General features: G+C 51.5%; 1 protein-coding gene across 9 annotated transcripts in view; it reads right to left on the reverse strand.

Moving 5' to 3' along the window:
• Nucleotides 1–18388, reverse strand: part of RALGPS1 (Ral GEF with PH domain and SH3 binding motif 1) — a 225108-nt gene that overhangs the window by 146594 nt on the left and 60126 nt on the right. The window lies entirely within an intron of this gene.

Consider the following 18388-nt stretch of genomic DNA (forward strand, 5'->3'; position numbering starts at 1 on the left):
ACTTAAACCCAGGACCTGCTCATCCCCATCTGGGAATGGCCTTGGTAACAGTGCCTCCTGTGTTGGGCTGGACTGATGGGCCCAGCACTTGCTGCGTGCACCTTCTGCGTGTTTGCTAAACATAAATAATGTTCAAGGGAGAGAGGGGGCAGCACGGAACGGAGGCATAGGCCCAAAAACCCAGCCCAGGAGAGTGCGCCTTGGATGCCTGGGGAAAGGGCTCAGGGGTGCAGCAGGTAGCTGCGGGACTCACTGAGCATCTTCCACCTGGCAGGAACTGCACTGACCACCAGCAGACGTTACTGCTGGGACGCCCAGTGCTGACATGAAAAAGCAGGCGACGAACAGGTGGATTCCCTTCCTGGCCACACAAGCAGGCAATGAATGCAAGCCTCTGCCAGGGCTCTGCAGAATCCAGCCTTGAGGATGGCTGGGTGACATGCACGGCAGGGGCTGCCGGGCACCAGGCTAGGCGCTCTCGGGTCGGGCTTTACTGAACCGCGAGCATAATGTGATGGACTGCAGGATCATCTCCATCGGCTGGAGGATCTCGGAGAGACTGCTGCTTGTCTGAAGGTCACACAGCCAAGAAGTGCTAGAACTCAGATCCAGACCTAGCCTGAGTCCAGAGCCCAAGCTGGCGCGGCATTGGGGCACCTCAGCAAGAAGGCTAAGGGGAGCAAATGTGTTCCAGTACGGAACCAAGGAATCCTGCTCATGGCCTCTTAAGGAGTCCCCCACTGCCACCTGTCTCCCCAGGGAACGTCTACGGCTCTCTTGGATACCAACAGGTACTCACCATGGATCTGCAGGGATACTTTCCTGGAGTGTGTTCCACTCAAGTATCTTCTCTGGCCGCTGTAGCGTTTAATGAGACCACTAATCAAACAGGTGAGAGCATTAATGGTGGGTGTCAAAAGGGAGGAGCTAATTCTGTCCATCGCCTGTCCCTGTGACAAGCCCCAAACCACCTATGCTTCTGGCTACATTAAATTCAAAAAGGTAATATGTTCAAATGACACCTGACACACCTGCCTCTGCTGTTCAGAGGTCAAACACAAACTCATCAGCAAGTAGGATGGGGACGCGGCGTTGGAGGAGAGAGGCGCTGCCTCACCTGAAGACAGTCCCTGAGTCTCTTGCAACAGCAGGGGGTTTTGGCTAAACGGAAACGCAAAGCTCTCAGCTAGGTCAGGTGTGCAGAGATGGTGAAGCCAGGCTGCCGGGCGAGCTCCCCAGGGCAGTGTGGCTCAGACCATGGAGAACAATGGGAAATGGAGGACAAAAGACCAGGTAAGAGTGCTGGGCGTGATCTCAACACCCCCACATGCCACCTCAAAGTACCCAACCCTGGGCAAAATACAGCATGGGGACTGAATGACTTCCCATAGGCACCCCCAGCATAAAGACCCCCCTCCCAACCCTTGCAGACAGCATTTGGGAGACTGCACCCTGTAGGCCTGGGCCAGCCTGAGCCCCTGCCACTCAGTACAAAGTGGGGGGCGGGGCACTGTGCCTAGGACATAGGTGCTGAGCCAGCAAAAGAAAGACCACCACCAATATAAGAATTTGGCCTTCAAAGAAAGGTAATTCAGAGATGAAAATTTTAAAAGGAAAGAAAAAAATAATGTTTCAATATATAATATATAAAGCAAATGAAAAGTTGTTTTTTTGTTGTTTTTTTTTTTAGCAAATCACACACCTGGCGTCGGCATTGTGGCAAATCAGGTTCCAGCTGCTGCCTGGAATGCAGGTGTCCTACATGGGTGCTGGTTTGTGTCCCAGCTATTCCACTTAGCAACCAGCTCCCTACCACTGGCCTAGGAAAAGCAGGGGAAGACAACCCAAGAGTTCAGGACTCTGCCACACATGGGAGACTAGCTGAAGCTCCTAGGCTCCTGGTTTGGCCTGACCCAGCACTGACTATTGTGGCCATTTGGGGAGTGAGCCAGAACATGGAAGATCTCTCTGACTCTGTTTCTCCCCACTGTCTAAAACTCTTGACTTTCAAATAAATAAGTAAATCTTAAAAAAAAAAAAAAAAAAGCTTGATGAGATAGAGTCTCGCATACAAAATTCACAGCACCGCCAGAACTTAGTCATGAGAAAAGAACCCAATGTTTTAGGTGGTCAAAATTCAGACACTTCATGGGGAGGCAATGGCAGCTTTGGGAGGTGCTTGTGAGGCCCACCAAGCCCTGAGCTCCCAGATGTCACCAACAGCTGTGCCTCTTGCCATTTGGGAAGCTGGTTTGGCAGGTAGTGAAATAAGGATATGCTTTCCCAGGCCCAGCCAGCCCGTGAGCAGGCGTTTACCAAGGGAAGACACTGCACGTGCACCTTCTGAAGGCTTTGTTCTCTTTTCCCTAGGAGGGGATAAAGGAACCATGGGTTATCATCCCAGTAACCAAGCACTACTCAGCAAGGACCAGAGGCCGACGCAGGTGAACGTCAAAGGCTTTATGTGCTTGGGAACGAAGCCACAAAACCGTTGTATGCTTCCATCCCCATGGCAGCCCAAACAGCAAAACACTGCAGGCACAGTCCTGAGGTCACTGGCTACCCGTGACAGCCAGGGCAGGGAAATGGACCACGGCGGGGGGCAGCGAGGTTTGGGGGTAGCTGAGAAGCTGTCTTGGTTGTGGTGGCTACTTAAAGGCTAACCTTTTTCAAAATTCACCACACTGTTCACTGGGGGAAAAGGGGGATGATTTTTTTTCTGGATATAATTAAACCTCAATAAGTGAATTAAAAAAAAAACTGCCTGGGTCTAACCACAAGGACCTGGGAAAGAAATCCCACAACAGCAGCTGTGCCTGACCCTGGACCAACTGGGAGTGGAGCAGGACAAAGGGTTCCTGCAGGGAAGTCTCTGGGAAAAACACAAGCCAGTAGGAATACGATGGAAAAAACAATCGGGACCAGCACTGAGGGGCAGCGGATTGGGTGGCCGCCTGCAATGTTGGCATCCCACACAGGAGCCCCAATTTGAGTCCCAGCTCCAGTTCAGATTCAGCTCCCTAATCCTGCCCAGGAAGGTGGTCCAAGGGCTGTGTGGCCCCTGCCATTCATGTGCAAGACCAAGAGAAACTCCTGGCTTTAGCCTGGCCCGGACTTGGCTGCTGGGGCCAACTGGAGAGTGAGCTAGCGTATATTCTGTCTGTCTCTCCCTTGCCCTTGTCCTGCCTTACAAATAAATAAATGTATCTATTTTTAAAAAAGGAAGAAAAGTGTAATAAAAATGTTGAAAACATCAGAAGGGCATGTGTTGGGTGCAGCAGTTAAAACGCTGTGCGTGATGCCCAGTACACCACAGTGCCTGGGATGGGTCCCGGTCCGGCTTCCGATTCCAGATTCCTGTTCATGCACACCCTGGGGGTACAGAGCTTCATGGCTCAAGTACTTGAGGCTTTTGCCACCCATGTGAGAAACCCAAATGCAGTTCCTGACTCCCAGCTTTGGGACAGCCCAGCCCTAGCTGTTGTGGGCATTTGGGTGTGAACCAGTGGATAGAAGATCTCTGTCTCTGTCTCTTTCTCCTTCTCTGAAAGTTAAGAACACCATGGAGTCAACGGTGAGAAAAGGCAATTACAAACCCCAGGAATAACCAAACACTGAAACGAAGGCACTTCTACTTGTTTATTGAAAAACAGATCTATACAGAGAAGGAGAAACAGAAAGATCTTTCCCCGCTGACTCACTCCCTAAGTGGCTGCAACAGCCAGAGCTCAGCTGATTCAAAGCCAGAAGCCAGGAGCCTCCTCCGGGTCTTCCATGTGAGTGTAGGGTCCCAAGGCTTTGGGCCGTCTTCTGCTGCTTTTCCAGGCCACAAGCAGGGAGTTGGAGGGAAAGTGGAGCAGCCAGGACACAAACCAGTGCCCATATGGGATCCTAATGCGTTCAAGGCAAGGATTTAGCCACTGAATCATCAAGCTGGACCCTTTTTTACTTATTTGAAGGGCACAATGACAGTGAAAGAGGGGGAGACAAAGAGAAATAAATCTTCCATCTAATGGTGCACACTCACCATCAGGGAGGCGACTGGGTGAGGGCTTAAGGTTGCCCTTCTCAGCTCTTCCACACAGAAGGGGCGACTTGGAGAAAGACTTAGTAGATGATGTATTACATGTCATAAACTCTCTAAAATTAAATGTGATCAGCTGCATATATACTACAAAATATACCCAGGTTTTATGAAGTCCCTCACCAGCTGACAAATAACAGGCAGTTTTCACAGAGCCATGAGTGCGCCTACCTCTCTGGGGAATAGACATTATGGCCAGCTGGGCGGAAGAGAGACCTGTGTGCCACCAGGGTGGAAGACGTGATCAGTGGGGACAAAGAGCCCCCGGAGTGGTGGGGGCAAGCGGGTGTGTCTGCGGCACAGTGGGGAAGCAGAGACAATGCACTCTCCTCTTAGCGGGTGTGGGAGAGTCTAAAACAGCAGCTCATCCACAACCACCTCAGCTCTGCTGAACAGGTGCTGGGGTCAGGGTCATGAAGATGATGCAACTTTCCCAACACATCCCCCTCCAGCCTGAGCACTGTGCAGTGCCACAGCCAAGGGCAACCTTGGCCTGGGGCAGAGAGAGAGAGAGGCCCTAATCAACAGAGCTGAGCAGCAGTTCATCTCCACTCTTGCCCTGGGGACGACACTTCCATATTCTGGGAAAATGTGGTGTTTTTTTTTGTTTTTTTTTTTTTGCAAGTGCAGCAAGATGCTTTATTTTTAGCAACATGTATTTTAGGAGCTGGCATTGTGACCCAGAGGGTTAAGCTGTCACCTGCAATCCAGCATCCATATACGCACAAACCAGTTCAAGTCCCAGCAGCTCCATTTCTGATCCAGCTCCCTGCTAACACACCTAGGACAGCAGCGAAGGAAGGCCCAAATGCTTGGGTCCTTACTCTCCTGTGGGAGATGCAGAAGTTTCAAGCTCCTGGCTTTGAACCAGTTCTATTCTGGCCACTGTATGAATCTGGGGAAATGAACCAGCAAAGGGAAGGTTTTTCTCCGTAACTCTGCCTTTCAAATAATATAATCATCTTTTTAGAAAAGATTTTTTTTTTAATTTTTATTGGAAAATCAGATATACAGACACAGAGAAGAAGATCTTCCATCCATTGATTTATTCTCCAAGTGATCACAACAGCTGGAGCTGAGCCAACCTGAAGCCAGGAGCCTGGAACCTCTTTTGGGTTTCCCACGGAGGTGCAGGGTCCCAAGGCTTTGGCCTGTCCTTGACTCATTTCCTAGGCCATATACAGGGAGCTGGATGGGAAACAGAGCTGCTGGAATTAGAACTGGTGCCTATATGGGATCTCGGAGCATACAAGGTAAGGATTTAGTTGCTAGGCTACCGTGTCAGGCCCAAATCTTCTTTTCTTTCTTTCTCTTTCCTTCTTCTTTCTCTTTTTTTTTTTTTTTAAATAGACTCTGATTCGGATCTGGTGCCCATTCATTACAGAAACCTGGACAACACAAAAATTCTTGAAGAATACGTAAGTTACCCAACAGCCAACACCTGAGGAAAATGGACACTTACATCTTGGTGTGCGTAACAAGAGAAGCAGCGGTAACAGCTAACACGTCCCGAGCACAGGCCAAGGGCCTGGCACGTCAACCCTTCGTGGACATTCATGCATCACTCACTGGATTCTCACGACAGCCTCATGCCACACAGGCTGCCAGTGCCACACTTACAGATGAAGACATAGATGTTTGGCCAATAGGCAATTTGCTCAAAATCCCCAAATCAACATGAGAATGAGGACTGAACCAAAGGCTGTGGGTCTCTGGAGCCAGGACTCTCACCGTGCTGTGTAGAAGCTGCTCCTATACCCACGGGTGTTACAGAGGCTGCAGGGGAAGGTGCTCCCACGCACACAGCTGCAGGGCACACACGTGGCCACATGGACCCACACTCTCCCCAGAGTTCAGACTCGGCCTGGGATTCTATCAAGGCCTTTGCCCTTCATCAACTGCACTCTCGTGCGTGGGCCCCACGCCACCTTTTTAGAGTCCCTGGAACACATATATGCCACTGCCTGGGGTCAATTCATCACATGGCTCTCCCGCTGCTCTGCCCTGGAGTTAGGTTTCAGAGAAAATGCTAGCTGGTCTTTTCATTCCTTACTTTGGTTTTTTGCAACATCTCATTTGGGGCTCATTCTCCCACTGTAATTTAAACCTGGTAGTCTACTGCTCAGCACCCTTCAATCTTTCTTTTTTTCAGAAGTTTCAAGTCAATAGATCTTTTATTGCATTACTAACATACCACAGGACATAATCCAGGCTCTTGCTTCTGTAGCCGGACAACGGTCAGATCTTAATTCACCCACCTGCCGAGCTGTTCCTTTTCCAGAGCCATGGACACCATCCAAACATGTTCTGATATCCTTGTTTGTAACTGCTGCTGCCTGCTTAGTCAAAGCAACTGAACCTGAAACGAGTCCGATGTCATTTCCTTCCAAGACTAATGCACCTTTCTTGGCTTGCAATGCAGAACCTGGGCTGGGCTGGGTTTTGCACCCATGATAATTCGGATTTCAACAGATCTGCTCACTGGAATACTGTGTTGATGGGGGAGTGTGCACACACAGACTCCATCTGGATACAGGAGCTCAGCGTCACACTCAGGTCACCTCCCGCACATGACTGCAGACGGTGCCAACAGCTGCCAGGTCCTTTCCACATCCCTACCATGTGCCATCCCATGGCCTCTTCCCTCTTCATACCGAAGAGACCGAGTCTTCCATGGATGTGACAGAAGCCCCTCCACGGGCTTCCTCCGGGCCCTTCCCAGTCACCGTGCTCCCCTCAGGTGGATGTCCATATTTCTGGAATATTGCTAACAACTGTCTTCACTCTCACAGTGGATGCAGCCAAAAGCCCTTCTGTCCTTCTGGACCTGGATCTTCCCCTATTGCAGGCTTGTCCTGAATAGCAGTAGAAACACAACAGGAAGTTTCTGGAAGCACCTGCTTCCAACCCAGCGTCCACACTGCCTTCCTGTATGACCAACTGGCTGCTGCCTGCCTGCTGAGCGTGAGAGAGAGCAGGGAGAGTGAGCCTAGCTGCAGGGACGGGGGCTTGAGCAGCAGCTTCTCTGAGACTTTCCAACAACTCAGGTTTCCATGCTCAAATAATTCATCCCGAGTGGCCGTGTGAGGGGAGGGATCTCCAAGGCTCCCGGGTTTGTCTGAGAAATCCAAGTGGTCAGCTAACACTGGTACGCAAACCAGCACATCCGTGATTCAGAAGAGAAAAAAAAATGGCATGACCCTCTCAAGGACGACTGAAAAGAGAACATTCACCTGAAATTTTAAAGAGAGTGGCCATCCAGCAAGCTGAAGAGCACCTCCGAGATGCATCCCACAGAAACACGATGTGAGGTGCAGACTCTAAACATTCTAATAGCAACACCAATAAAAAGAAACAAGCAAGGCCCGGCGGCATGGCCTAGTGGCTAAAGTCCTCGCCTTGGACAAGCCAGGATCCCATATGGGCACCGGTTCTAATCCCAGCAGCTCTACTTCCCATCCAGCTCCCTGCTTGTGGCCTGGGAAAGCAGTCGAGGACGGCCCAAAGCTTTGGGACCCTGCACCCGTGTGAAAGACCTGAAAGAGGTTCCTGGTTCCCGGCTTCGGATCGCCGCAGCGCCAGCAGTTTCGGTCACTTGGGGGGTGAATCATTGGATGGAAGATCTTCCTCTCTGTCTCTCCTCCTCTCTATATATCTGACTTTGTAATAAAAAATAAATCTTTTAAAAAAAAAAGAAACAAGCAATGGATAAAGTTGAACTGAACACTTTTAACTCAATATATCTAAAATAGTATCTTGTCAACATGAAATCACTGTAAAAGACAACACATTGGTTTTCTTTGTACTGTTAGCTTTGAAATTATGTTTGTCTCAAATGCACAAAACATCTTGATTTGTACAAAGCCACGTTCCAAGGGCTCAGCAGCCACACTAATTTAGACACCAACATGGAAAGGGCAGACCTCCCTCTTCATGGAAAGAGGCTGACACCATGGCATCACGAGTAAAGTTGCCTCCTGTGACGCTGCCACCCCATACAGGCACCAGTTTCAAGTTTGGCTGCTCCACTTCCAAACCAGCTCTCTACTAATGCGTCTGGGAAATCAACAGAAAATGACCCAAGTACATGGGCCCCTGGCACCCACATGGGAGACCCAGACAAAGCCCCTGGCTTCTTGCTTTGGCCTGGTCCGGTGTTTGCCACTGTGGTCATTTGGGGAATGAACCAGCAGATGGACGATCTCTCCCTCCTTCTTGCTAACACTTTGAAATAAATTAATTAATTTAAAAAAAAAAAGTATGACTTAATTGAAGAGAAGTCAGCACAGCCACACTGAGAAAGCCACTCACAGGCCATGCCTCGGGGGCGAGGATCAGGGTCCTTCCATAAGCTCAATCTTATTTTCAGGCTGAGAATAATGACGCAGTAAATGGAGCCGCTGGCAGCTCACTCACTCTGTGCCCAGCACTGGCTGAGAGGGCTTTCTTAGTCCTGCCCCTCGGTCGCACAACAACGGCACCTGTTTACTGCCCCCAGCTTACACACAAGTAAAATGGAGACTCAGAGAGGGTGAGTGGTTTCCTGAGGCCACCGGGCAAAGAAGCAACAAAGAAAGGCAGACTCAAGCTTGGGTCTGCCCACTCCAAAGAGCAGCCTCTCCACCTAGGAACTCCACCTGGACGGCTGTGGACGGCACAGCATCCATAAAGTGGACAGCACATACCAGCTGCTTCGTCTGGGCACTGCCACCTGCATGGTTGTGGATGGCACAGCATCCACAGAGTGGACACTACAGGGGTCACAAAGGAATAGGAGAGCAAGAAGGGACAAGAGCCACATGCAGTGCATGGTCGATACGTGCCCGGGACTCCCAGCGCGGCAGTCCTTTGTGTTGGCTCATCTTGGTGACTGTTAATGGCAGATCCCAGAGCTTGCTAGTATAATATAGAGAGGTCTCAGGAAGGTGAGTAAGGGACAAATGAGTGTAACTGGACAGGAGAGCCGACTTCACCGTACAAGGCAACTCCAGGTAAAGGGCTGGAGTGGGCTCCTCCCAGCCATGGCCAGACTTCCACAGGAATGGGGCCGACTGGAGGAGGAGCTGTAGGATGGTTTCAGCCACACTGCAGCACGGTGACCTTCCATCTCCCCACCCGCCCCAAGGTCAACAACCTATTTGCTCACAAGCAGCCCGGAGGCCCTGCACAGAGCGGGACTCCCACAGACAACGCAGACTTCTGACACCCCGTAGCACCTGCCACACGGCAGAACATTCCACCAACACGCACACTGCTGGAGGCTGGCCACAGGCGGGCCAGCTCATTCAGAAACATGAGAGGAAACACCAGCCTTCCAGACATCTGGATCTGCCTGGGGAACCTTAGGGGGAAGCATGCCTAGGCCCACAGCTGCTGCCCTCAGTGACCAGAAAGTGGGGTTTGTAAGGCAGCAGTGAGTGAGACTGCGGCTTCATTCCCAACCTGGCGCCCACCTTTTCAGCTCCTCCACTCTGTGCCCAGTCTCCCCACTGGTTACAGCAGCTACTATGAGACAGGACAGAGCCCTGGTGATGTCTGCTACCACATGTACAGGACAAGCACAGAGTGTGGTCAGAGCGGAGGGAGGCGAGCACACGAGGTGGGCCCACAAGGCAGACTGCGGAAGCACATGTGCCTGGAGGACCTGGGAAGAGGCCAGGGTAAGAGAAACACAGAAGGCCTAAGGAGGGCCAGAAGAAAGCTCAGCTGGTCCTCCACTGGCTGCATACCCAGCTTAGAGACTGGGAACAGAGCTCAGGACACAAGGGAACCCACGGGAAATTCTGGGCTCAGTGGTGAGCAACAGGGTAGGACGGGGCAGACATTACAGGCAGAGAGGCCTGCTGGGCTGCAGCAGTACACAGTCAGAAATCAGAGGAGGGACTGACCAGGGACAGAGAACATAGGAGAGGAGGCAGCCATGACTAGTGTCACGTAGCAGGCATAGATATCAGAGCAGGGTCCCGGAAAGACACCCAGCAGGCATGGCCGTGGGGCCATGGACTCTGCTGTCCACTCAGCTTCACTTTCCAACACAGGCACAGCTCCCGTGCTCTCCAGCCTTGCCCTGCTGGTGCCCACAGAGCCAAGCTGAGTGCACCGGGCATGGCACTTGAGGCCTGCAGAAGGACCAACCAATGCACTGGTCTCACTGCCTGCAGTTAGTTTGTTCGCAAAGTAACTGCACTGAGGCTGTGCGGAGGCTGTTCTCAGAACATACTCTGTCCTTGTCCCATCCCCACACCAACCCTCCAGGCCACAGGGTCCATAGAGACCCTACAGGCTGCTCTCTGTCACCCAGCTGGAGGTACTAGCTCCCCTCCCAGACTTCATCACATCCCTCAGCCAGTGACCCTTGGTGCCGCTCTGCCTAGGCCCATGTCAGACGCACAGGCGTCTTGGAGTTTCTGTAGCCTTGCAGGTGCCTTGCGGGGTCACGTGGGGTCTGAAAAGTACCCTCGGAGGCTTTGGTGGGGGTTGGCCTCAGCCCAGGGCCTCTGAGGGCTCCAGTTCCAACTGGAGGGCCAGGGCAGCCAGGAAATGAGCTGCCCACTGCAGAGTGGGTGGAGTGCCTACATGGGGGAAGGTCTGGGCACCCCGTTTCAAGGGGCTTTCCATCGCCCCAGTGGGTCTTCCCACAGTGTAGAGAATGGAAAAGGCAAACAGAGAAACCCAACAAGACATCATAGCTACTTCATGAGTGGGTTTTATTCAAGATGCTCAGATTTTCCACCCAAGGCAAAGTCAGGCTGAATCTTATGATTCCAGCTCTCAATACCTACCCTCGGGACACAGAAACAATCTCCAGCCATAAATTAGAAACTCCACTTTAAACTCTCACTTCCCAGAGTCTGGGCCCGCCCACCTGACTTGCCCACCCGCCCATCTGTCTAGTCAGAGGGCAAACAACGCGGGCTATTTGTGACGACCAAGCAAACATGCGAGATTTAGGGGTGCGTCTGGGACTTGCATTTATGGATCCAGAGGCCATCTAGCTTCTCTCCGCTTTTGCTGCCTGCCAGTGAGGCAACCCCAAGTATTTACAGGCAGCAGGGGCTGCCAGGTCCGCTGGCAGGAGCCAGGCTGGGCAACGGTAGCAACCGCCCCCGTTACCCTTCCACTCCATGTCACAAACCCATGTCCGTGCTCCAACATTCGGCCCAGATCTTTGCATGCAAAATCCTATTAAAAAGCATTTATTTATTAAACATCTTGGGGTGGGAGGGAGAGTGGGCCTCACTGTCTCGATTGAAAACAGATGCAAACCCAGCGGGAAGTTACCAGAATGACTTTTTAAATACTGGCCAGATATGAACGGAGGATTTCCACAGCAAGTTCCCTAGTCGGACGTGCCATTTACCTGAGGCACCCACTGAATTCTGAGAGTCTAGAGGGAGCCTCCCTCCAGTCTTTGGTCTGGGACATACACACACACATCCCAGCCACCAGGGCCAACCCCTCATTGCCAGCTATGCCACCGATGGCCACCTAGGAGGAAGAGACTGTGTGGTGGCTCTGGGCTTCCTTCCACCCCCGAGGAGGTCTGAGGGAGCCTCCCTGGCACCCAGATGGCCACCTGGGTCCCACCAGGGGGCCGCCAGCAACCACAGGGAGTCGGCACATCAGGGCCCACAGGTGGAGGCACTGAAACCCTGCTGGAGCTCCCATATAAGGGTGTCTTTCTCACACCCCAAGAGCTGGTGTGAAGCTCACTTCCTCAGGGTTGGCCCACACAGGGTGTCCCCACATGGGATCTGAGCCACGGGAAATGAGGACGCCCCAGGCGGCAGGTGCTGAGACATGCTCGGACCCTCTGCAGCCCACCCCGTTCCCCCACCCCTGGCCCTGCTGCCACCTTCTTAGCCATGCTCACAAAACTGCACAACACACGGCAGGAGGCACCACACAGAGCAGCCATAGTTCCCAAGATGCAAGTGGCACATGAGGACGCTGGCTCTGCACTCTTGGTGTGTCTCAGGAAGTGGGGGCACCTACCCACCTCTTTCGTGGGAACTGACACACACCCCCAACCTCAGCATTCCATCACAGGACTCAAATCTAGCCAGTCATTTTGAATGGTTTGAATTTGATTCCCATACACACAAACACATCTACCAGACAATAAATAATTACATGTAAATGAACTTGGAATCCATATGGAGGTAGTAAAAATAATTGGAACTATACGACATGGGGACTCTAGGGTGGCGTCCTGCACCCTCTTTGCAGATCAGGAGTCAAAGGAAACAGAAAAAGATGCGGGGATGGTTGGGGGGGCCCTGGGGTCTGGCCAGGCACTTCGGCTTCCACAAGACACCCCCTAGGTTGGCAGCAAACTTCCCTCTTGGTCAAGCTGGCCAGTTGGCAGGAACTAAACAGGCCCTGAGTCACTGCCCCCCTCTTCCCGACTGTGTGACCTCATGGTCTTGGAGTGAGGAAGGGCAGTGAGGCCTTGGGAAGCTCAGCTCCCAAGGAACCAAGGGACACAAAGGAATGCTGGGAGCTCCCTGGGTGAGGCGAGGGCCTGGCATCACAGCCCAGGGACTGTGGGATCTGACCTTTGGGCTGGTGTGCGGCTTTGCCTCCCTGCCTTTGGGTCCAACACCTGCTCCCAAGAGGTGACGTGTTGAAAAAGGAAGTTTTCCAGCAAAAGGAGCCTTATACTTTAAGCCCAGTCCCTTCTTACTGGGCCAATAAAGTTAACAGAATGGACATTGTGTGTCCAGCATGCCAAGAGTTGAGGGGGAAAAGCCACACTGGGACTCGGTGCAGTGGCCTAGCGGCTAAAGTCCTTGCCTTGGACGCGCCAGGATCCATATGGACGCTGGTTCTAATCCCGGCAGCTCCACTTCCCATCCAGCTCCCTGCTTGTGACCTGGGAAAGCAGTCGAGGATGGCCCAAAGCCTTGGGACCCTGCACCCATGTGGGAAAACTGGAAGAAGCTCCTGGCTCCTGGCTTTAGATTGGCTCAGCTCCAGCCATTGCAGTCACTTAGGGAGTGAACCATCGGATGGAAGATCTTCCTCTCTCTCTCTCCTCCTCTCTGTCTCTCCTCCTCTCTGTACATATGTGACTTCTATTAAAAAAAAAAAAAAAGCCACATTGGATGTGGTCCCTGCTTCAGGGTCCTGGGGCCTTCTGGGATCCAGTGAAAGCTACACACTCTCCCAAGGAAAATGCAACCACCAGAGCTGGGTGAATGAGAGGTGCTGCACAGTTTATCTTCAGGTTGTATGTAAATGAAAAACGCTTTTCTTTGTGCTTCCCTCCCTCTCTCTTGTGTACAAAAATCAATACCAGGTTCACAAAGCAAAACAAAAGGAACTAACCTGCCAATAAGACCTAGCATGATTACAACCACCAGCTGATCAGAGTGATGGACTGTGGCGGGCACTGTGCTTACTAGTAGTACATGTAGGAGCCTGGACTGGGAACACCTCAAAATTTCTTTGGGGATTCCCCTGAACAAAATGGAGGAATCAAAACATTAACCAAGAAAAGATAGAAGATGGAGTAGATCAATCAACCACCTCAGCTATATGTTTGCAGCGGAAAACTGGAAAGGGGAAACTCTAAGATGGACTATGTCAATCAGTGGACTCTGCACCAGCCTCATCGTACCTGGACTGTTGCTGATGATATGTTGGAGCTTCTAATTGATCGAGGTGACGCTCTGCTGGCTCTGCCCTCAAACCTGAGAGGGCCTCCCTAAGAGACCGTTGAACTTGACTGGACAAGTGGGATGCTGGACTCTGTATGGTGTGAGCTTTTAATTAGGGAATCTCAACGGAACTTGAACTGTGGTTATGCATCAAGGTGAAGGAACTCACCATGGGGGAGGGGTTTGGGGTGAAGGGGGGAGAATCCCAGTACCTATGAAATTGTGTCATGTAATACACTGTAATTAATGAATAAATGAATAGAGAAAAAAAAAAGACCTAGCATGAAAGGTGGTTCCCATTGCAGGGTTTGACCGGGGCCTGCACTGGACTCCGTGTGGAAGGGGCCTGGGACAGCGGGCAGGCTGATTTACCCATCTCTGCTTCAGTCTCCTCGTCGGACAGCAAAGCCAACAAAGTGGCCCACCAACTAATGTCCGAACGCCAGTCTCCCAGAGGGAAAGCAAGGAGCTCCAAACTGCCACTACTGACGCCCACAGGAAAGAGCAGGTGCTCTGGAGGCCCGTGGCCACAACTCCCTCTGCCTGAGGCACTCCCTCTCCTCCTGCCACATGACCCATACACTGTAGCGACAGAGCATGAAGAGATGTTGCCTGCAACACTGACATCCCCTGTGGGCATTGGTTCAACTCCCTCGAAAATATTCATGGGAAAGCAGGGGCAGAGGACCCAAGTCCCTGGGGCCCTACTGCCCTTGTGGGAGAATGGGATGCAGTTCCTGACTCCTGGCTTTGGCTTGGCTCAGCCCAAGCCATTGCAGCCATCTGGGAAGTGAACCCATGATTGAGGCACACTTTCTCTGCCTTTAGAATACACATTTTTAAAAAGATAAAAAGGAATTTATGCCCCATGGGCTTCTAGCAGGAGCAACACCCCCTGGGCCTCTCTGGTCTCAGTCACAGGTCAAGGTCTCTTTCACTACGGGGATTCTCCTGGAAGTGTTAACCATAGGATGCCAAGCTTCTCCCCTGATCTCATTCGACAGATTCAGACACACGTTAGCAGCAGCTTCCAGCGAGGACAGGGCCTCAGGTTTGCACTGCCACTGCCACCGTGGCCTGGCCACATCCCTCCTGAGCCACACCCACACTTCTACAGCAGGACACGGTCACGGCCTGGGTCTCCCCAGCTTCCCCCTGCCATGGGACAGCAAGGCCAGAAAGGCCCCTTTTCCAGCAATTTCTGTAACGGGCAATTGATGTCTACTTTATACCCATGGCCAAAAACAGCTGCTATATAAGCCAAGTCATGAATGAATTCCTCTTTCTCTGTTTTGTGGGTTTTTCTTTCCTTTCAAAGGAGGAAAAAAAAAGGTGGTGCTTTAGTCTGAAGTCCAAGGTGGCCGGTACGTTGGGTCTGGTCCATGCCGAGCAGCCATCAGCAAGCTCCCATATGGCCGGAGCCGCTCTACGTTCTGCTCCATTTCATCATGGAACGTCCTGAGGAGGTCCTGATTGGCGGACTGGCTCTGACCGCATGTGCCCAGGCCCACCACCATCTCTGCCATCCCTGTGCACTGGCACAAAGAGCCCAGCCACACAGCGGCACATGGGCCACCATGCCGTGGTAAAGCCGTGAAAGTAGAAGTACAGCCAGACAAAACAGATGCTGCCACTGTGCAGAGAGCACGCATCTTGATGTTCTTCCCGGCCGGCTATCCAGAGCTCAGCAGAAGAAGCCCTCAGCCTCCTGTCATGGGCTTTGAGAGTTCCCAAAGGGGTATGAAAGAGAGAGGAACTCCTAGATGTGGCTGGTGCCTTGTACTGCAGGTGCCAGTACGCGGTTCATGCAGTGAGTTTCAGGACAAAGGACACAGCTACTGGCTGAGTTGATCCCGCACCTGCTTCACGGCACAGGCTGGGAAGCAGGACATTCTGGAAACGGCATCACTGGAACCAGGGATTTCTTTCACCCCCTTACTCTCCTCTGAGCCACAACCCAGCTTGCCATGGCCAGTTGTCTCCTGGCAGAGTGACGTCCTCCGTGTGGCGATGCAACAAGCAGTAGGGATGGGGGCCTAAGGATGCTGGGGAGACCTTTCTGCTCCCACATGCGGTCCCCCACTTTGTTCAGGAAGGGGCTCTCTTGCCTGCCTCCTGGCAGGTGTCACAGAACCAGGGACAAGAATCCTAGCAACTGCAGCAGAAGCATCTGGCCGTGTGAGTCTCACCACGCCGTTTTCACTTGACATTGTCAGCCTTAAGCTGGATCAACGTAAATGCAAACAGATGTCTGAAATCCCAAGCTAAGTGTGCTTTCATCAGTCCCTTCTGAGAAAAACTCCCCTAGACACTAGTGCGAGACATCATGCCATAACACGCTGAGAACCGTGACTGCCTAGGCAGCGCGGGACAGCAGCTCGGGCCACCCCACGCCTTTTCGGGACACAAGGACGCCTTCATAGAAGTGAAGAAAAACAAAGTGCTTACACAGAGGACAGTCTTCAAAATAGAAGAGAATTCTGATTCTGTGACAAAGGAACTGGTATTAGAGTAGCTACTGAGATTGGATAACAAAATGGTGACTGTTTAAAGACAGCAGAGTGACCCAAGCAGCCAGGACCTGAGTGCCCAGGACTCCAGGAAGGAGAGGGATGGGTGCGGAGGTGAGCATTCGGCTCCCCGCCGTTTCGCTTGCTGGCAACATCAAGTGCCGGAAAAGCCACGCGAAAACCAGGACATCCACTCACTGCTCACAGGGCTGCACTTGGCACAGCCCCTCCTGAGAAGAGTTGGGAGGAAACCGGACCCATGTACACCTTTACCCCCGCAAGGCCACCCAAGGGAAATGAGTGCTGATCTCCTGAGAGAGACACTTGGAACAGAGGTGTGTGCTGGCATGATGACCGAAAGCCCCCAAACTGGGAACAACCCGGAGACCCATCAACACCAACAAATATAAGGTTGGCTACTCATTCCAGAACTGGCAGGAAAGGACAAAATCCCCCAAAGAAACGATGGATCTCATGTACAGGATGTCCCAGGGAAGCAGGGAATACTTGATGACAAGAAGTGTATACTTTACAATTCCATTTACATATAAAGTTTAAAAACAGATAAAACCACCAGCTCTACTTTCAGACCAGGGATGGTCTCCCAAGAAAACTGCTGAATTTATCTGGACAATAAGATGCTGGACTGTATGCATGGTAGATGCTCACAATGAAGGAATCATGACTGGATTTGAACTGTACTACTGCAACAATGTGGAGGAACCCAACATGGGGGGAGGGTATGGGGAGGGGTTGGGGGGAATCCCAGAGCCTATGAAACTGTGTCATAGAATGAAATAAAAAGAAAGAAAGAAAGACAGACAGACAGACGGATAAAACCATCTGTGGTGACAGAGGTCAGAACAGTAGTCACATCTGGGAACCAGGGTGGCACTTTCCTATATGCATGTTAAAACATCTCTTTAAGGCAGGCAATGGGCTAATGGTTATGTTCCACACTAATGTGCCAGTTTCCTGCCAATGCAGACAGAGAGAGACAGAGACACAGAGAGACAGAGACACAGAGAGAGACAGAGAAGACACAATCCTGAAAAACAGAGACACCATCAGAAGTAGGATCAGCCTATTTGCTCCCCAAATGCCTACACCAAGCAGAGAGGACCTCAAGCTGGGTCTTGCACAGGGGTCACAGGAATCCAATCACGTGAGTTTCCACTGCTGCCTCCCGGGGTCTGCACTAGTAGGAGACTGAGCCAGCACCAAAGCCCTGTACGCCAACACGGAACACAGATACCTTCACCATGTCTTCACCTCTAGGGCATGCTCCCATTTCATCAATTTCTTACAGTATACATAAAAGCTATGTATCTGCATCTACTTCTTAATTTATTTTTTGAGAGGCAGAGAGAGACAAATGGACAGAGTTCCCATCTGTCAGTCTACTTCCTAAATGCTGGGGTGCACCAAGCCAAAGCTGGTCCACCATGGGGGTGTCAGGGACTCAAACCCTGGAGCCCTCACTTGCTGCCTTTTGGGGTGCACACCAGCCAGAAGTGGGACTCAGAGGCAGAGCTGAGACTCAAACCCAATCACTCTGATACAGGACAGGACAATTCAATCAGTGACTTAGTCACTAGGCCGCTTCTGAAATGGTATAGTATTCCTTGAAAGTAGACTGTAAAAGATGCAAAGGGTTCTTCATAGATGGAATTTTAAAATTAGCTTGATTTCGGTTCCGTACATTTTTAAAATCCATGTACAGGGACTTGCACAATAGCCTAGTGGCTAAATCCTCGCCTATATGTACTGGATCTCATATGGGTGTCAGTTTGTGCTCCACTCCCCATCCAGCTCCCTGCCTTTGGCCTGGGAAAGCAGCATAGGATGGCCCAAAGCCTTGGGACCCTGCACCCACGGGGGAGACCCAGGAGAGGCTCCTGGCTTCAGGTCGGCTCAGATAGGCTTGGCTCAGGTCATTACAGCCACTTGGGGAGTGAACCAGTGACAGCAGATCTTTCTCTTTGTCTCTCCCTCTTTCTGTAAATCTGTGTTTCCAATAACAATAAACAAAATCTTTTTTAAAAAGACAACTATTTAAAAAAAGAAATCTATGTAAGTTTTTTGATACACATTTTCAGGGTGAACTTTTTGAACACACTTTGTGAGTACAA

Source organism: Ochotona princeps, chromosome 14, assembly GCF_030435755.1.
Source record: "Ochotona princeps isolate mOchPri1 chromosome 14, mOchPri1.hap1, whole genome shotgun sequence".
Taxonomy (NCBI): domain Eukaryota; kingdom Metazoa; phylum Chordata; class Mammalia; order Lagomorpha; family Ochotonidae; genus Ochotona; species Ochotona princeps.